Below are 14,788 nucleotides of genomic sequence, written 5' to 3'. Positions count from 1 at the left end.
CAGCATTTTATTTCTCATTAAATTAGCAGCCAACATTCACAAATGAGGGAATCAACTGAATTAGCAGTGATTTGTTCAGAGCTTCACTACATCTTTAAAACACAGCTTTATTTGGGAGCTGTCACAAGACAGGCTCTTTCTTGACGAGAAGTCCAGCAGTCACAGTCAAAGCCAGCTCCTCTGTGTTTGTCTAGACACAAGAGTTGTCCCACTTTAATTACACTGTTGATACCTTTTAAGTGACACACTCACCCTAGTGTTGATGCAATATAAAAGAGCTTATGTTATTACAGCTGCTAAAGCCCAGCAGATACCTAAGTCAGTATCAGACAGCTTCAATCCCGGACCAGTATGTCGGCACTTGAGTTTTAGCTGGCACAATCTAAGTTTAAGCTGGTATTTAAATAAAAATAGCTGGTATGACTGTAGTAAGTATCTAAATAAAAATTTAAAAAACAGAAAAAAATCACACTTCCGTCATTTTACTGGCAAAATATTTGTGGATCAGACCTGGGAGTCTAAGGAAAAATTCTCTTTGGAAACAGTAGCTTATGCATCTTACCTAGCGGGAGCTCACGGGGAAGGCCCCGCGGCGTGCTGCCAGCGCAGGGCACCTGCGTGCCGATTAGCCAGATCCAGGATGCCCGGACACCCCAGTGGCAGTGTGGCACCTGGCCCATTGCCTACAGGGTGACACCGGGTCTTGTCCCGCTTGTGCCGGGCCCCGCATGCGGTGGCTCCAGCCCTCCCCACTGAAGTGCGGGGACCGTGGTGCAGCTCTGCCCACCCTCCTTCCTGCAGGTCTGGGCTGTGTCCTCCCTGGGACAGAAACCTCCAAAAAGTCTTCTGGAGCTAGTAGCCTTAACATGACATTACAGCCTAATCAAACTGTGCCGTGTGCGTGGTATTTTTTTTTGTTGACTTGCATTCTTCCCCAGTAATCTAGAAAACTGAACACTGATTTTACCCCTTGCTTATTTCTGCGGAGAAATAAGCCTTGTGCAGCCTTCTGGTGTCACCGCTCTGTCTTTACTGCTCAGTAAACAGAGCCAGGGCCCGCTGTCTGATCCCGAGGCTGAATGGCACAGACTGGCTATATCCGTGTTACGTAGTGCTCAACCCTGGTCTCCCATCTGGAGGCACTGTAGACAATAAGACCTTGTTGTTAATGCGTATGTGTTTTTCTTCTTCTTTTGTTTTTGATTTATTTCTGCTATAAAAAATAAAGAATAGCTGTGCTGCAGCCCACAAGAATGGTGTTTGATGGCATGAAGCGAGGTAGCTCTTGCAGGCACTGGGGCGGGCAGGAGGGAAGCTAGAGTCTGCGAAGCACTGGGAAGGTGTCTTGGTGCTTATTTCAGCACATGGGACGAAACCTGGGTGCAGAGCCAGGGCAGAGTCCACCGTGCCTCTCGTCCTGCCCTTCTGATGGGGAGGGGTGACTTAGGGGGCCCTCGGTGCCTTCGCCGCTGGCACAGGGCTACGCAGAGGGCACTCATATCATGTCGTGGCGATGGTATGTGGTTGCCCAGTCCCACTTTCAAGCTGCACACACACAGGCAGACCGTCCCCGCTCTGGCTGCGGGATCCTCACTGGGGTGTATTCCCTTGGCTCCTCACTCGGTTATATTTCCAGGTCTATGTGTGAGGCTATTCTGCCACCTCTCTGTAGCTGTAGGAGCTTATGTTAAAACGCATCAACAAAGTGGTTTAGGTTTGAAACTGTGCTTAAAATTGCTCTGCCTTCATTTATAAAAGTCATCTCCTGCTTCAGTTTCTCATCATTTTTTTGTTTTCTTTCTAGTGTAACCAGCATCGTCATATCTTCTTTGGAGGAGTCACATATGAAATATTTCACTATACACATGTATAGGTTACATATCTATTCACTCTCTTCCATATGTTTAAGAAAAACAAGCTTATATGAATTATCTACAGCAATTTCACCTCTGCACAGGATCTAAAAATAAAAGCAGAGGCCACATTCTACAGCTAAGTAGATTTTAATTAGGTGTGATAATAGCATGAATTGCCTTTTAGAGCACAACAGCTCAGCGATCAGAAGTCAACTGCTCTGAGTGATAATTGACTGCTAAAATGTTCTATTAAGGGAAGAAACTCAATGCAGGGCATGCATTTGTTTTTCATATAACAATGAATGGTCTTGGCAGTTTGATTAACATTTTGGGTCAATCTGGGCTTCCTCAGCTATTGTGATATAGCCTCAGCTCTTTTGGTATAGCCAGTGGGTCCTTTCAAGTACTAATGTAACAGGAGGACAGTGAAAGTCTTCCTCGGTAAGCCCCCATCATCACCAATTACACAGTAATGCCTTTGGAGATGACAAGTGGGATTGGGGCTTCCTGAAGATCAGTGACTGAAGTGCCGGGTAGGTGCAGGGGTCACTTCTGTAACAGGCAGCATGAGTGCGTCTGGTCCCAACAGAGGGGAGCACGCATGCCAAGGGAGCTGCAAGGGGGCCACGCAGCTGGGCTGGAGCGAGCGTTCCCTTTCTGCTACGAAAGCAGGGAGGGTATGTTATGAATAGTGAGATTTCTCCAGAGCCAGATGCTTTTCAGTGATTACATCTTTATTAGGTACAGCCACTGATGAAGAAAACAAACTCCATCGACTCACCATAGATGATATTTCAGGCAGTCTGAAGAACTGGAGTACACTGCTGGAGGAACCAAACCCTCATTACCTAGTTAGCTCTCAGGTGAAAAACGCAGGGATTGCCCTCACCTCACTTTAGGGAAATGGATACTTCTGAGCTAATTTCAGTGCCTACGCTGGGGAGAAAAGATTTACACCCTAGACGTGCCCGTTTCCCTGCACTGACCAGAGAGGGAGCGCGCAGTGCTTAGCCTAGATGCGGTTCATTTTCTGAGACCTCCCCCCACTATTTTGGCCATAGATAAATTCAGGGTTTTAACATGAATAATATTCTGAGGTGAAGGCTTGTCTTCTGTTCTGCCTGCCCCGGTGGAGGCTGGGAGCCTCCCGCAGAGCTGACAGCAGAGGGTTTAATGCCATAAACCACCACAGCTAAACCTGCCAGTGCCTGTCTCGTCAGAGTCCTCGTTTATGCCAGCCGTGGGGACGTTCTCAGTGAGTTTACCAACTAAGATGCTTTATCTTCGCTGTCTTTTTAACTCATGCATATCATTTAGTCACCGGAGGGAGGGGAGAATACAGCTTTTTTTCAGCAGGGAAGACAAACCTTAAGGAAAGGTCCTTTAAGGATAAGAGACTCTCCCTTATCATGCCACATGGATGGTACTTGGCACTTCAGACTGTAGGCAGATGCAAGCACAGTGTGTTCGAGCACCAATCCATAGGCAGAAATAAGGAAGCTATTGTGCCCATAGGAAATGCGGATATATCCTGTGACACTGACTGTGCTGTGCTATGAGACCCCTAACAACAGCCTCATCAGATGGGCACTGTGTATGGGAATTTTTTGCAGGATGATACACCAAAAAGCAAGGGCCAATATGCCAGGTCGGAGGCAGACCGTGACCACTGCTGCCCAGGTCTCACCAGGGTGCCAGAAACATGCTGCCTTGTGCTTCCTCATGGGAGGTCATGGGCTCCTTGCTGTTCTCTGGCCCCCCCCACCCCAGTCTCTGCAGGGCACCAGTGCCGCTCGCAGACGGGAGGGTATCATGTGGCATCGGCGGACTGCCTCATGTACTGGGAACCAGTCCACTGCTTCCTTCTGAACAGGCCTTTGTGGATTTGCCCAGAGGACTTTGTAAAAATTAATTGAGTTGCCCAGCATTAGATACAGATCATAAAACTCCCATCTGATCTAATGCCTGCTGCTGATCTTAACAGCTGATTGAAACAATGAGCACAGGAATATAATAAAAGTCACACAGATGGCTATAATGCAGGCTATATATTTATATAAGGTTTTAAACTTAAAACTAAGATACTCTGCCTCACAAAGCTTAGTCCCCTAATGGGAGTAAAAACCCTGGGGATAGGTTTAAGCATAGCAAAAGTGAGGGAGATTATTATTTGAGTTATAAGTTTTGCAGAAGAGCAGATTTGTTCCTCTATCTATTTATTTATTTAATTCCTGTTCATTTGAAAGTGAAAGAGAAACAAACTTGCAGAAGGAGAGAAGAACTGGAGAGCAGCCAGACAAGGAACAGAAAGCTTTGCCATGAGTAAATCTCATCTCTGCCTGATGCCATTTGAAACACCATTACAACTTCCCTGGCAGACTCTGACATGAACCTATATTCTAAACTCTAGGAAACGAAAGCATATGGAGCCCCGTTTTACCTAGAAAGCTTGGAAGGCTAAGAACTAACGTCCCTGTTAAATAATCCTCCATAAACCACCTATTTGTTTGCAGAATGTTAATTTACACACGTGATTATGGTAATTATCAAGAAAATGGTCAAAGAGATACAAACAGAAATGTCTTATAAATGCATTCGTTTTTAAATGTTCACTAAGTATTATATGTATACGTATTATTTAAATTAATCTGTATCTTGGTGTGTGTGTCTCATGTTACAGGTTCCTTTGGGGGAATGATGCTCTATTTCTGCTTTGTACAGCACAAAGCATCCCATTCTGCTTAAATAAATACTACAGAATCACACAGAATCACAAAACAGTTGAGGTTGGAAGGGACCTCTGGAGATCATCTAGTCCAACCTCCCTGCTCCAGCAGGCTCCTCTAGAGCGTATTGCCCAGGATCACATCCAGACGGGTTTTGAATATCTCCAGCGAAGGAGACTCCACTACCTCTCTGGGCAACCTGCGCCAGCGCTCTGTCACCCTCACAGGAAAGAAGTTTTTCCTCATGTTCAGATGGAACTGCCTGTGGTTCAGTTTCTGCCCGTTGCCTCTTGTCCTGTCTCTGGGCACCTCGGAGAAGAGCCTGGCTGCATCCTCTCGACATCCCCCCCTTTAGATACTTGTACACATTAATTAGATCCCCCCCTAAGTCTTCTCTTCTCCAGGTTGGAAAGTCCCAGCTCTCTCAGCCTTTCCTCATAAGAGAGCTGCTCCGTTTCCTTCATCATCTGAGCAGCCCTTGGCTGCACTCGCTCTGGCAGCTCTGTGCTCCTCTGCGTGCTTGCACGCCTCGTCTGGTGTGCCGTTAGCCCACCCAGTCAAGCATGCCTTCAGGGATTCATCTGCTCGTGCGGACAGAGTGGCAGCGTGCGCACATGACATGTTTTTCCCTGTCAGGTGCTCACCTCGGCTCTCCCGTGGTCACCGTTTCACTCAGTCTCCTAGTGTTGCGGCTTTCCTAAATTTCTAAGCACTTTACGGAAGCAGGAAAAAACAAACCAAAGCAAAGCAATGTCTGAGAAGCGGAGTTTTCCCGCAGCGTCGCCCTCGGCGGAGGGCATGCGGCGCCGGAGCCGAGGGCCGGGGGGGTGCCCGAGCGACCACCCCCGGGGGCGGCCGCGCAGGCCCCGCCGCCGCGCAGCTCCCGCGCGGTCCGGCAGGGGGCGCTGCGGCTCGGCCCGCGGCGGCGGGAGGTGGGCGCGGGCGGCGGCGGGCGCTGCGCGGCGGCTGCGCCCCGCGCCGCTATATAACACCCGCCCGCAGCCCCGCGCTGCTGCCGCTGCCGCCGTTGCGCAGCGCGGGCGTCTGCTGCAGCCTTTGTCCGCGGACGGACGCGGGAGGAGGGAGCAGCAGCAGCAGCAGCAGCAGCAGCAGCGGCGCGGAGCCGAGCCAGGTGAGCGCCGTGCACCGCCGTCCCCCGTGCAGCCGCAGCGCCCCGCTCCGCTGCCCTGCCGTCCGGGGTGCCCCGCGCCTCCAGCCCGCAGCGCCCGGAGCTCTTCTTCCTCCTCGCCCTGCGCGGGCGGGGCGCTGACCCCGGTTTGGGGTTGCTGTCCCCTCGGGAAAGCCCTGCCGCAGCCCGGGGCGCTGCTGCGGCCCGGCCCCGGGCGGTGCTGGGGGGAGCCGGGCACAGGCGCGGCCCCGGGGGTCGCTCCGGTATGCGGGCGTCTGTGCCCGGTGCTGCCTTCTGCGTGGGAAGCACCGCGCAGGGAAATTGGCGGAAAGTACTTTGAAACGCAGGCTGCTCTGGCTGCACCGCTTGGAAATGCTAATGCTGAAAGCAAGGAAGGTTTGTGGGCTGCTGGTCGTTGCTACCGGTGGTGAGGGCATGTGTTGAGATGGTAAAATAATAGTGTGAAACCTACTTATTAAAATGCTCTCATATATATATTATCAAATCTATTTGGCCAAAAGTTCTGAGGAAAGTAATAAGTGGAATGGCTGGTGTAGGCATTGCTCTCTGTGCAGCATCAGGTAGAGACTGGTAAGGAGCTGGGTGCTGGAGTGGGCTGGGGACCTCTGGCTTGGGCTGTGCACTCTCCAGTTGATGAAAGTGGAGAGCTCAGTGCAAGTATTGAGTTTACAGCACTCAGCTGGCCTAGAGTGCTAAAACTGCAGTTAAACTCTGCCCCTTTCATGGAGTTAAATAGCACTTCATTGTTCTTTCTTAAGAATGATGAAAGATAACAAAGCAGCTACTGTAAATTATGAACTGGCATATAACTTCAGTAGGAAAGGAAAGAACAAACCCATGGAAGATAGGACAGTGGGCACAGGTCTCCCTACTCAGATAAAACACCCCTGCTTGAAAAGCTGTTCATCTAGATTGGTAGTTTCCAACCCTTTTTAGGTGGATCTCAGAGCCTTTAATACTTTCCTGCCTCTTGATCTCTCCTACTTTTGCTTCTGCTTCTTCCTCCTTCCCTGGTTGATGTCTCCTCCTGGAGGCAGCAACAGCATGGGGGTGCTCTGTGCCTGCCCCCTCCAGGTCAGCATGTGTTCCCAAAGGGCACCTGGGTTGGGCAGCCAGCAATTCTGGATCACTCCAAACATGAAAAGGGCAAGCCAGCAAGACCCTTGCCATTTATTACTGTATTAAAAACTTTGAAGAACAAAAAAAATTCTCAGCAAGCCAAGCATTAGAAATACTTACTGATACTAAAGTAGCAGTAGCAAATAATTAAATGTCAAGTGTTGGCATACAGGTTATTAGTTTGCAATGGATGACTGCATTAGAGATGTACTTGGCAGCCAACTGAACTGGTTATAACATAATGCATAAATGCCTTGTTTTCATTTGTAATATCATATGGAAATTGTTTTATGCTCTTTTCACTATGTAGTGTTTATGGGTTTTATTTTCTCACCCCCAACTTGAAGCAGGGGTGTGGCTTTTCTGTATCTCCTCCTGCATAAGCTTTACTAGACTGTCCTTTTGCATTGCAATTAAATATACCTCACTACTTGTCTCCTTCCATCTCTGCAGTCTGGTAAGGAGAGCAGTACAGTCTGTGGTGCAGGAGAGTGGTAGCACTAAGCTATGTGCATGAAGACAGGGCTTCATTTCTCACTTTTTTGCTTTATCTTGTGACCCTACAGAATCAATGTGCAAAAGCTGGTTCTGTAAGTGATTCTTTGAATGATCCATTCTCAGAGTTTGGAAGTCTCTACCTGAGACCAGGAGGGTGAGAAAGGATTTGCAAGGCTTGAGCTCATGTGGTTTGTATGAAGTAGTTTTTGACATGCTATCACTTATTTTCTGTATATTCATCTCTTCAGGGACAGAAGTAGAGATTTGGTGACTAATCTAGATTTATTTCAGATGTTGAAAATGACAGATGTAGGTTTGGGTCAGATACAAAGCTAGCTTACCTTTACAACAAGGCTTCTAATATAGCAAAGTTTTTTTTTGTAGGATGTTATCTATTGTATTAGTGATTGTAATACACATGAAGATAGCTTAAGCCTCTTGGCCTAAATATATCTGAAGTATATTTCTATACAAAACACATCTATAGTATGGTAAGCAGTACTTGATATTTAGCAGTATAGTGGAGAGAGGAGAGCTTGCAACACTTCTGCTGTATTTAACCTGACACAGAAGTGCAATTCTCCAGGTTCTGTAAAGCACAACAGCACATCATAGGCTGTACAGGAGATACACTACTCAGTGAGTAGTAGTCTTCTGGCATTTTAAAAGTTTAGAAGCCAAAAATTTGGATTTTTTATTGTACATTTATTAATTTGTAAGTTAATGGAGGTTACATCAGAAATCATCACAGGACAGAATTGCAAGGTCTGAAATGTTGACTCTAACAAAATGGTAGATGAAATGAAGAAAAGCACAATAGAGAATGAGGAAAAAACTAATTTAAACAGCTCATACAGTGGTTGTTTTTACATTTGATAGAAAATTCTGGAGGTGGAAAGATCCAAGCATTATAATGGACATCTGAATAAAGATATTTGCTTGAAAACTCAGCAACAGTACGGAGGGAGGGGAAATGGACCCTGAGTTGGAGTCTACAAAGACGATTAGGGGACTGGAGCATCTCTCCTATGAAGAAAGGCTGAGAGAGCTGGGCCTGTTCAGCCTGGAGAAGACTGAGGGGGGATCTGATCAATGTGCACAAGTATCTGAAGGGGGGGGGGTGTCAAGAGGATGGGGCCAGTCTCTTCTCCGTGGTGCAACAGGACAAGAGGCAACGGGCAGAAACTGAACCACAGGAAGTTCCATCTGAACATGAGGAAAAACTTCTTCCCCGTGAGCAGATGAATCCCTGAAGGCATGCTTGACTGGGTGGGCTAACGGCACACCAGACGAGGCGTGCAAGCACGCAGAGGAGCACAGAGCTGCCAGAGCGAGCGCAGCCAAGGGCTGCTCAGATGATGAAGGAAACGGAGCAGCTCTCTTATGAGGAAAGGCTGAGAGAGCTGGGACTTTCCAACCTGGAGAAGAGAAGACTTAGGGGGGGATCTAATTAATGTGTACAAGTATCTAAAGGGGGGGATGTCGAGAGGATGCAGCCAGGCTCTTCTCCGAGGTGCCCAGAGACAGGACGAGAGGCAACGGGCAGAAACTGAACCACAGGAAGTTCCATCTGAACATGAGGAAAAACTTCTTTCCTGTGAGGGTGACAGAGCGCTGGCGCAGGTTGCCCAGAGAGGTAGTGGAGTCTCCTTCGCTGGAGATATTCAAAACCCGTCTGGATGTGATCCTGGGCAATACGCTCTAGAGGAGCCTGCTTGAGCAGGGAGGTTGGACTAGATGATCTCCAGAGGTCCCTTCCAACCTCAACCATTCTGTGGTTCTGTGATAATGTTCTTTGAAGGCATTTTACAGTGCATTTATAGCTCAGGACATGGCTTTTGTAGTGTACCAGCTGGAAGATAAGGAGATCTAAGCTCTGTTCCTCTGCAGTTGTGGTGAAGGCAGTTTAAAACTCTGTGCCTTAGCTTCCTCTAAAGAAACTGGGAATAGTAGCTTGACCTATTCTTGCTGGTCACTTGGGAACTGTGGATGGAGAAAAGCATTTTATTCCAGCTGAGACATCCACCTCAAACCTCTGTAGAAATGAGTTAATCCTCATAAGCATCTGGTGTAGCAGCAGCTCCCAGGCTTTTCCTGTTTGTGACATCACTTACACATCGATGATTTCATGCAATTCTCAAAGCTAGACAAAATATAAGTGGAACAAATTATTTGGATTACCCTCCCAACCTGGGATCGTGACCCTTAATTTAGGCAATGATGGTGCTGCTCCTTGCATGAGCCTTAGGGCTATTCCACCATGTTATTTCATACACCCTGGGATAAACTTTGAAATAGCTATTGCATGGGATGTGGAGCTAGAAGCATAACTTGTTCTTTTTCTTTGCACAGCTGTGAGTTTCACTTCATGGATATAATCACCAAACACTGAGGAGGATAGCTTTCCTTTGAAATCACAGTTAAAAAGAAAACAAGCATCCAGAACTCATGGTAGGCTAATTAGTTTCTCTATTAAATTTTACTTTTTGATTTTTAACTATTTGATGGCTTATCCTAAATGAGTTGGAGCACCTCCATGGGGATAATAAAATGGAAGCCTAGTTATGGCAAAATACTAAGGCTGCCAAAGAGCCGGTCTGGCAAGGGTAGGCTGAAGAACAGGGATGTTCCAGTTGCTTGCTCCGTCTGGCTTTGCATGGGATATGTGGAAGAAACCCTTTAAGCCTCCTGAGACTTCCTCAGTCCAGGGCAGTCCTTATAATTCTCCAAGTTTATTGCTAGAACAACTCAAAGGAACTGGATCAGTCCTGAGTGGTTTATTTCTGCACTACAGGATATATTAGTGTTATTGAACAAAAATTTAGATTGCAGTGGGGGAAAACTAAAGTTTCATATTAACACTTCAAAGTTTGTAATTTGTTCATAGCAGAAGCTTAGGAAGGCTCATGAGGGCTTGTGCACAGGGAAAGCTGGCAGGATGCTGGGTGCAGATAAGAAAATTAAAACTAGATTGTGCTTGAGTGCACTCGGCAGAGCAGTGTTCTTAAAACAAATGCATTTGTTTTGAGGCACTGGCCCCATTGGGACTTGAGATTCTTCTCTTGCTCCTTTGAAAGGTTGCTTAGCTGTTCTGCATGTGATAAAATGATATGTTAAAGAACAATAAAACAATCTTCTGGGGTGGGGGGAGAAATCTGTCTGAGCATTAGTGAATTCAGACTGCTGCTTGCAAAAATATTACTGAAATCATGAGCCAGTGCTTAGAACATGGTTACTGTATCAGGGTCACAATCTGAATACATTGTTTGGAAATTAATGCTACAGAGTTCAAGACTAATGATCAATATGGGGCCCAGAATAGCACTGTTCCTTCAACAAGGTGAAATGTTGAGAGGGTAGGATAACAGCTAATAGATCTTAATAGAGTCTGGAAGAAAAGAAGACTTTCCCTCCTACAGATCATAAAAATCAAAGAATACAGCATGTATTTTAAAAGAATGGGAAAGTATTGTGTGTTTTACCTATTTACCAGTTGTAGGCTGGATGGAGACAAGTAAACTTCTAAAACAAACCCGACTGAGCAACATGCTAATTTGACTTTGGCAGCAGGCTGAGTGAAATTACACACTAGGGTATCCTGGAACATCTGCAGCTACCCATCCTAGATAGTGATGGGTCATGTCTCGAGTCCATGCGTTGACTGGGTTACAGACAGGGCAGGAAACAATGAATTTTATTGTTAATATGCCTGTTTTCTAAAATGAGAATATATGTATGCATATATGCATCATGTAAAATTGTGTGCATGACTATCAGAACTGTTTTACTTTAATAACTTGAAGACAGGAAACTCTAGGGACTCTGACAGATGAGCCTGTGTCTTTCATTGATGAAAGCCCTAGTGTCAGCAGGCTCACAGTCATCATCTAATTCATACCCCAAAAGTTAGGTCCAGGTCTACAGCCTTCACTCATGTGAGTAAACCTTTCATGTCAATAGTGCCAGGTGAAGAAATGAAAGCCTTGAGGCTCAGTTTGGAAGATACAAGCTTTGCACTCCACCTAGGCCCTGGCAGGAAGGTGGGCACAGGTTGCTTTCTCGCCTTTCTGGCTTTTGAGGCCTAGGGCTAAGTGAGAGCCGAGTTACTCTCACAATAAGCTGCAGCAGCTCTGATGCTAAACTGATTAGAGCGGAAACATAACACTGAGTCTGACAAACACCAAACAGTCATTGTAGCTGCTCAGCAGTTTTTAAATCAAATCACTGAAGAGCTGCCCTGCTTGATTGTTCCCATTATATAATGTCAATGTCTTTGGGATTCTAGAGAAGCCACGAGCAACATGCCTGTTACATAACAAATACACGTTGCTCTAATCTTTGCTTTGCTGCTTATGACCCTTGGCAGCCAGGAATAGCCTATGGGTGGAAATAAGCTGCCTGTGTTCTGTGATGGGGCTGCGGGGTCGCTGCGGAGCAGAGGTCCTTTGCTCCTGTGGTTTCCTGCCAGGCACGCTTGCTGATTTGGCAGGCTTTTTTTCTGCCGATAGAAAGCAAAGAGGAACTGAAGCAGAAATTCTGTCCTTAAAAAGTTGTCTTGCTCCTTATGGGCAGAGCTTGATCTTCCACACTTCCTTTTGGTCTCTGAAACAGCCTGTACTCAAGTTTTCAGCTTGAAACTGAGATCATCGTAGGATTTTTGGCATCTACATTGCTCTGGTGTTTGTTTAATCAAGGATCTGACCTGACCTTCAGTCCATTTTTAAAGGCTGCTGAAGCAGGCTCTCCCAAGCCTTTTTTTCTGTCCTATGGGACAGTGCTGTGGCCTGTCTGCATTTGGCTTGCCAGGGTAGGTATTCTGGGGGAAGAGCTGCAGCCAGGCACCATCCTGAATTTGGGGGCCTCAAATATCCCTCTGGCTTCAATGGGGCACCAAGGTCTCTTGCCCTGTGGCTTCATGTGCCAAGCATGAAGGCTGTGAACCAGTGGTATCCAGGATGTGGGACCATGAAGCAGGGGGCTGCTGGGAGAAGTTAACTCCATGTGTATCAGGCTTGGTGTCTATGCAGGGGGTCTAACTTACTCTGCAGCATGTTGTGTTGATCAGTTGTATTGATTTAAGTGGGTAAAACAGTGTGGAATAGCATCTGCACGCCTGCCCAAGGGGTGCCTGTACCTCCCCACATCCAGCCTTCCATTCAGCTCCTGGCCTGCCTTCTCTGTAGGAGAGCACTTCTCTGCTCTGGTAGCATTGGCTACTTCCAGTGTAATTAGAAGCATTTGAAGAATGATTCCATAAGAAAAGCAATGTTGTGGGATTGTTTGGGGGAAGAATTGAGGTAACTGTGTGCAAAGAGACCTATCTAATTAAAACCACAGGGAAATGGCGATGGTGGCTAATGAGGCTGAACATACAACTTAATTTAACTGAGTTATTTGAAAAGAAGTAACCTGCCTTGTTGGGGAATGGAAGGTGGGGGATGGTGGGGAACAACTAGAACAGGTCCAGAATTTTTTATTAAAACATAACTTGCACAAATTTCAATGAAACTTTTGCTGGTTTCTTTGGATTTGAGTTTTTACCACACTTCTGTGAAACTTACCACAAATGGTGACCATGAATTGAATGCGAGTAAAACACATTTAGAAGCCCACTATTTGATTAAATCTCTTACCTAAAATCCTATTTATATCTTCATCTTCTAATACCTTCTAACCTTTTTCTACACCTTTCCCCATATGATGCCTTCACCCCAAGGAAAAAAAGGTCATGTGAGGTTTCTAGTCGTCTCCCCTCAGCTGTCCTTCTGCCTTTCCCCTTCACTTTCTGTAACTCTTCCTTTTCCTCTGTCAGAATAGCAAGTCTCTCCTGCTGTCTCCCAACTGCTGTGCTTGCCGCACGGTTATATTCCACTTCGTGGTTTCCCTTGCACTCATACTGTTTCCCCAACTCTTCACCCCAGCTTCTCAATCTCTCATGCTTCTTTCTTCTCATAAAAGAAATAAACATCACTGACATAGTTGTTGATTTATGTGCATGGTGTTTCTGATACTGTGTCATCTCATGATCTGGCTGCAGCCCTCCTCTGGAAGATCCTCTACTCCAGTTTCACCTTTGATTCTCTGTAGTTTCTTTAGCCTCTTTTACTACTGGTAAAGCCAAGAGATTTGGTAAGAACAAGTCAGAACTGGCTTTGCTTTCTGCCTGCTTTTGATACTGTAACTCATTCTCCTCTTCATAATATTTATTCATTGTGATTGCATTCTTTTCTTGGCTTTTAAGGGAAGCTCCTTTCATGTGTTTGCTGGTGGATTTTCCTCATCCTTTTCTTTGCCTCAATTTTCTCTGGGTGATCTCAGCACAAACAAATCAAGCTAACATCTCCCTGAAGAGCAAAGTCACCCTCATCCCCTCAAAATGTATAGGCAGAAGGTATCAAATAGCGCTGACTACCTTAATATCTGTAAATAAATCAAAACCTGACTAGGTTTACTTTTGCCTTCCTGCTCAGCTTTTGGGCATAAGTTTGAATTGAACACTGACTTATTCTAAAGATACTTCAGAGAAATAAGAACAGAAAATGTGAAGTTTTTGTTTCAAAGCTTTATATCCTCTTTATCTTCAAGTTTTGCTTTGAGAATTGGTGCATTGTTTCATTTTACTCACTTTGAACAAGGACCAAGTCATTGGTGCTAATGAAAGGAAATTGAGACAGGATCATAATCAGAAGTGTAGGATGTTTAATCTTCAGCACAGTGTTTACAAAAGATTTGATTATGTTTGCCCTTGTTAACCTACCCTGATTCTAATGAGTCTTTTATTTGTTTTTTTAAGGTTTATACTCTGGGATTGTCTTCTAGGGCCAGCTTTCACCAATGGAAGTAAAATTTGTTTATCCAGCACTCTGGGTAGGTTTGTCTTCCATGATATTGATGTCTGATATGATCTTATTGTATTTGCTACCAAAGAACTCTTTTGCAAACAGTTTTTTCATTTTTACATCAGTACTATTCTATCCAACAGAAAAAGCCCTCCAGTGATTCTATAAGCAATGCAAGGGGGGGAAAAAAGGGACTTCAAAGCAAACAATAAGACTTTTGTATTAGTGGAGACTTACTGAACAAATAGACCTAAGTTTTCCTACTATTTTTCAATTCTATCTGGAAGGTATAGTATACGTTGAATATGTATGGTATTGGTTTAGATATGGATATCTAAATCTGGTTACTTCCTTTGTGTTGTATGTAGTCTTATCTTGGAATGTAAAGAGTGTTTTTGAGATATATCACAATTTGATTAGGATCTGTTACGCTTGGGATGGAGGGGAGAATATAGTTCTCCTGTAGGTCAGGAGATGACTGTGACAGGCTGCTGGTAAGGTCACGTTGTGGTGGAACAAGGCTATGTTCAGTGTTGTGAACATAACAGTGCATGCTGAAGCCTCTAGAAGGTCATAAATAACTCTTTCTCTCTTGGGGTA

The 14,788-nt window shown here is 45.6% G+C and overlaps 1 protein-coding gene across 4 annotated transcripts in view; it reads left to right on the top strand.

Moving 5' to 3' along the window:
- Positions 1-5,520: 5,520 nt before the first annotated feature.
- MTUS2 (microtubule associated scaffold protein 2) overlaps positions 5,521-14,788 on the top strand; it is a 326,089-nt gene continuing 316,821 nt past the window's right edge. For all 4 annotated transcript variants that reach the window (XM_068930158.1, XM_068930162.1, XM_068930156.1 and 1 more), the window contains exons 1-3: positions 5,521-5,714; positions 9,702-9,800; positions 14,143-14,216. The gene's annotated coding sequence lies outside the window, so the exon portion shown is untranslated. The remainder of the gene's footprint in view (positions 5,715-9,701; positions 9,801-14,142; positions 14,217-14,788) is intronic.

Source organism: Struthio camelus, chromosome 1 (genome assembly GCF_040807025.1).
Source record: "Struthio camelus isolate bStrCam1 chromosome 1, bStrCam1.hap1, whole genome shotgun sequence".
Classification (NCBI taxonomy): Eukaryota; Metazoa; Chordata; class Aves; order Struthioniformes; family Struthionidae; genus Struthio; species Struthio camelus.
The sequence above is the reverse complement of the archived record's forward strand: the minus strand, read 5'-3'. Positions and strand labels throughout refer to the sequence as shown.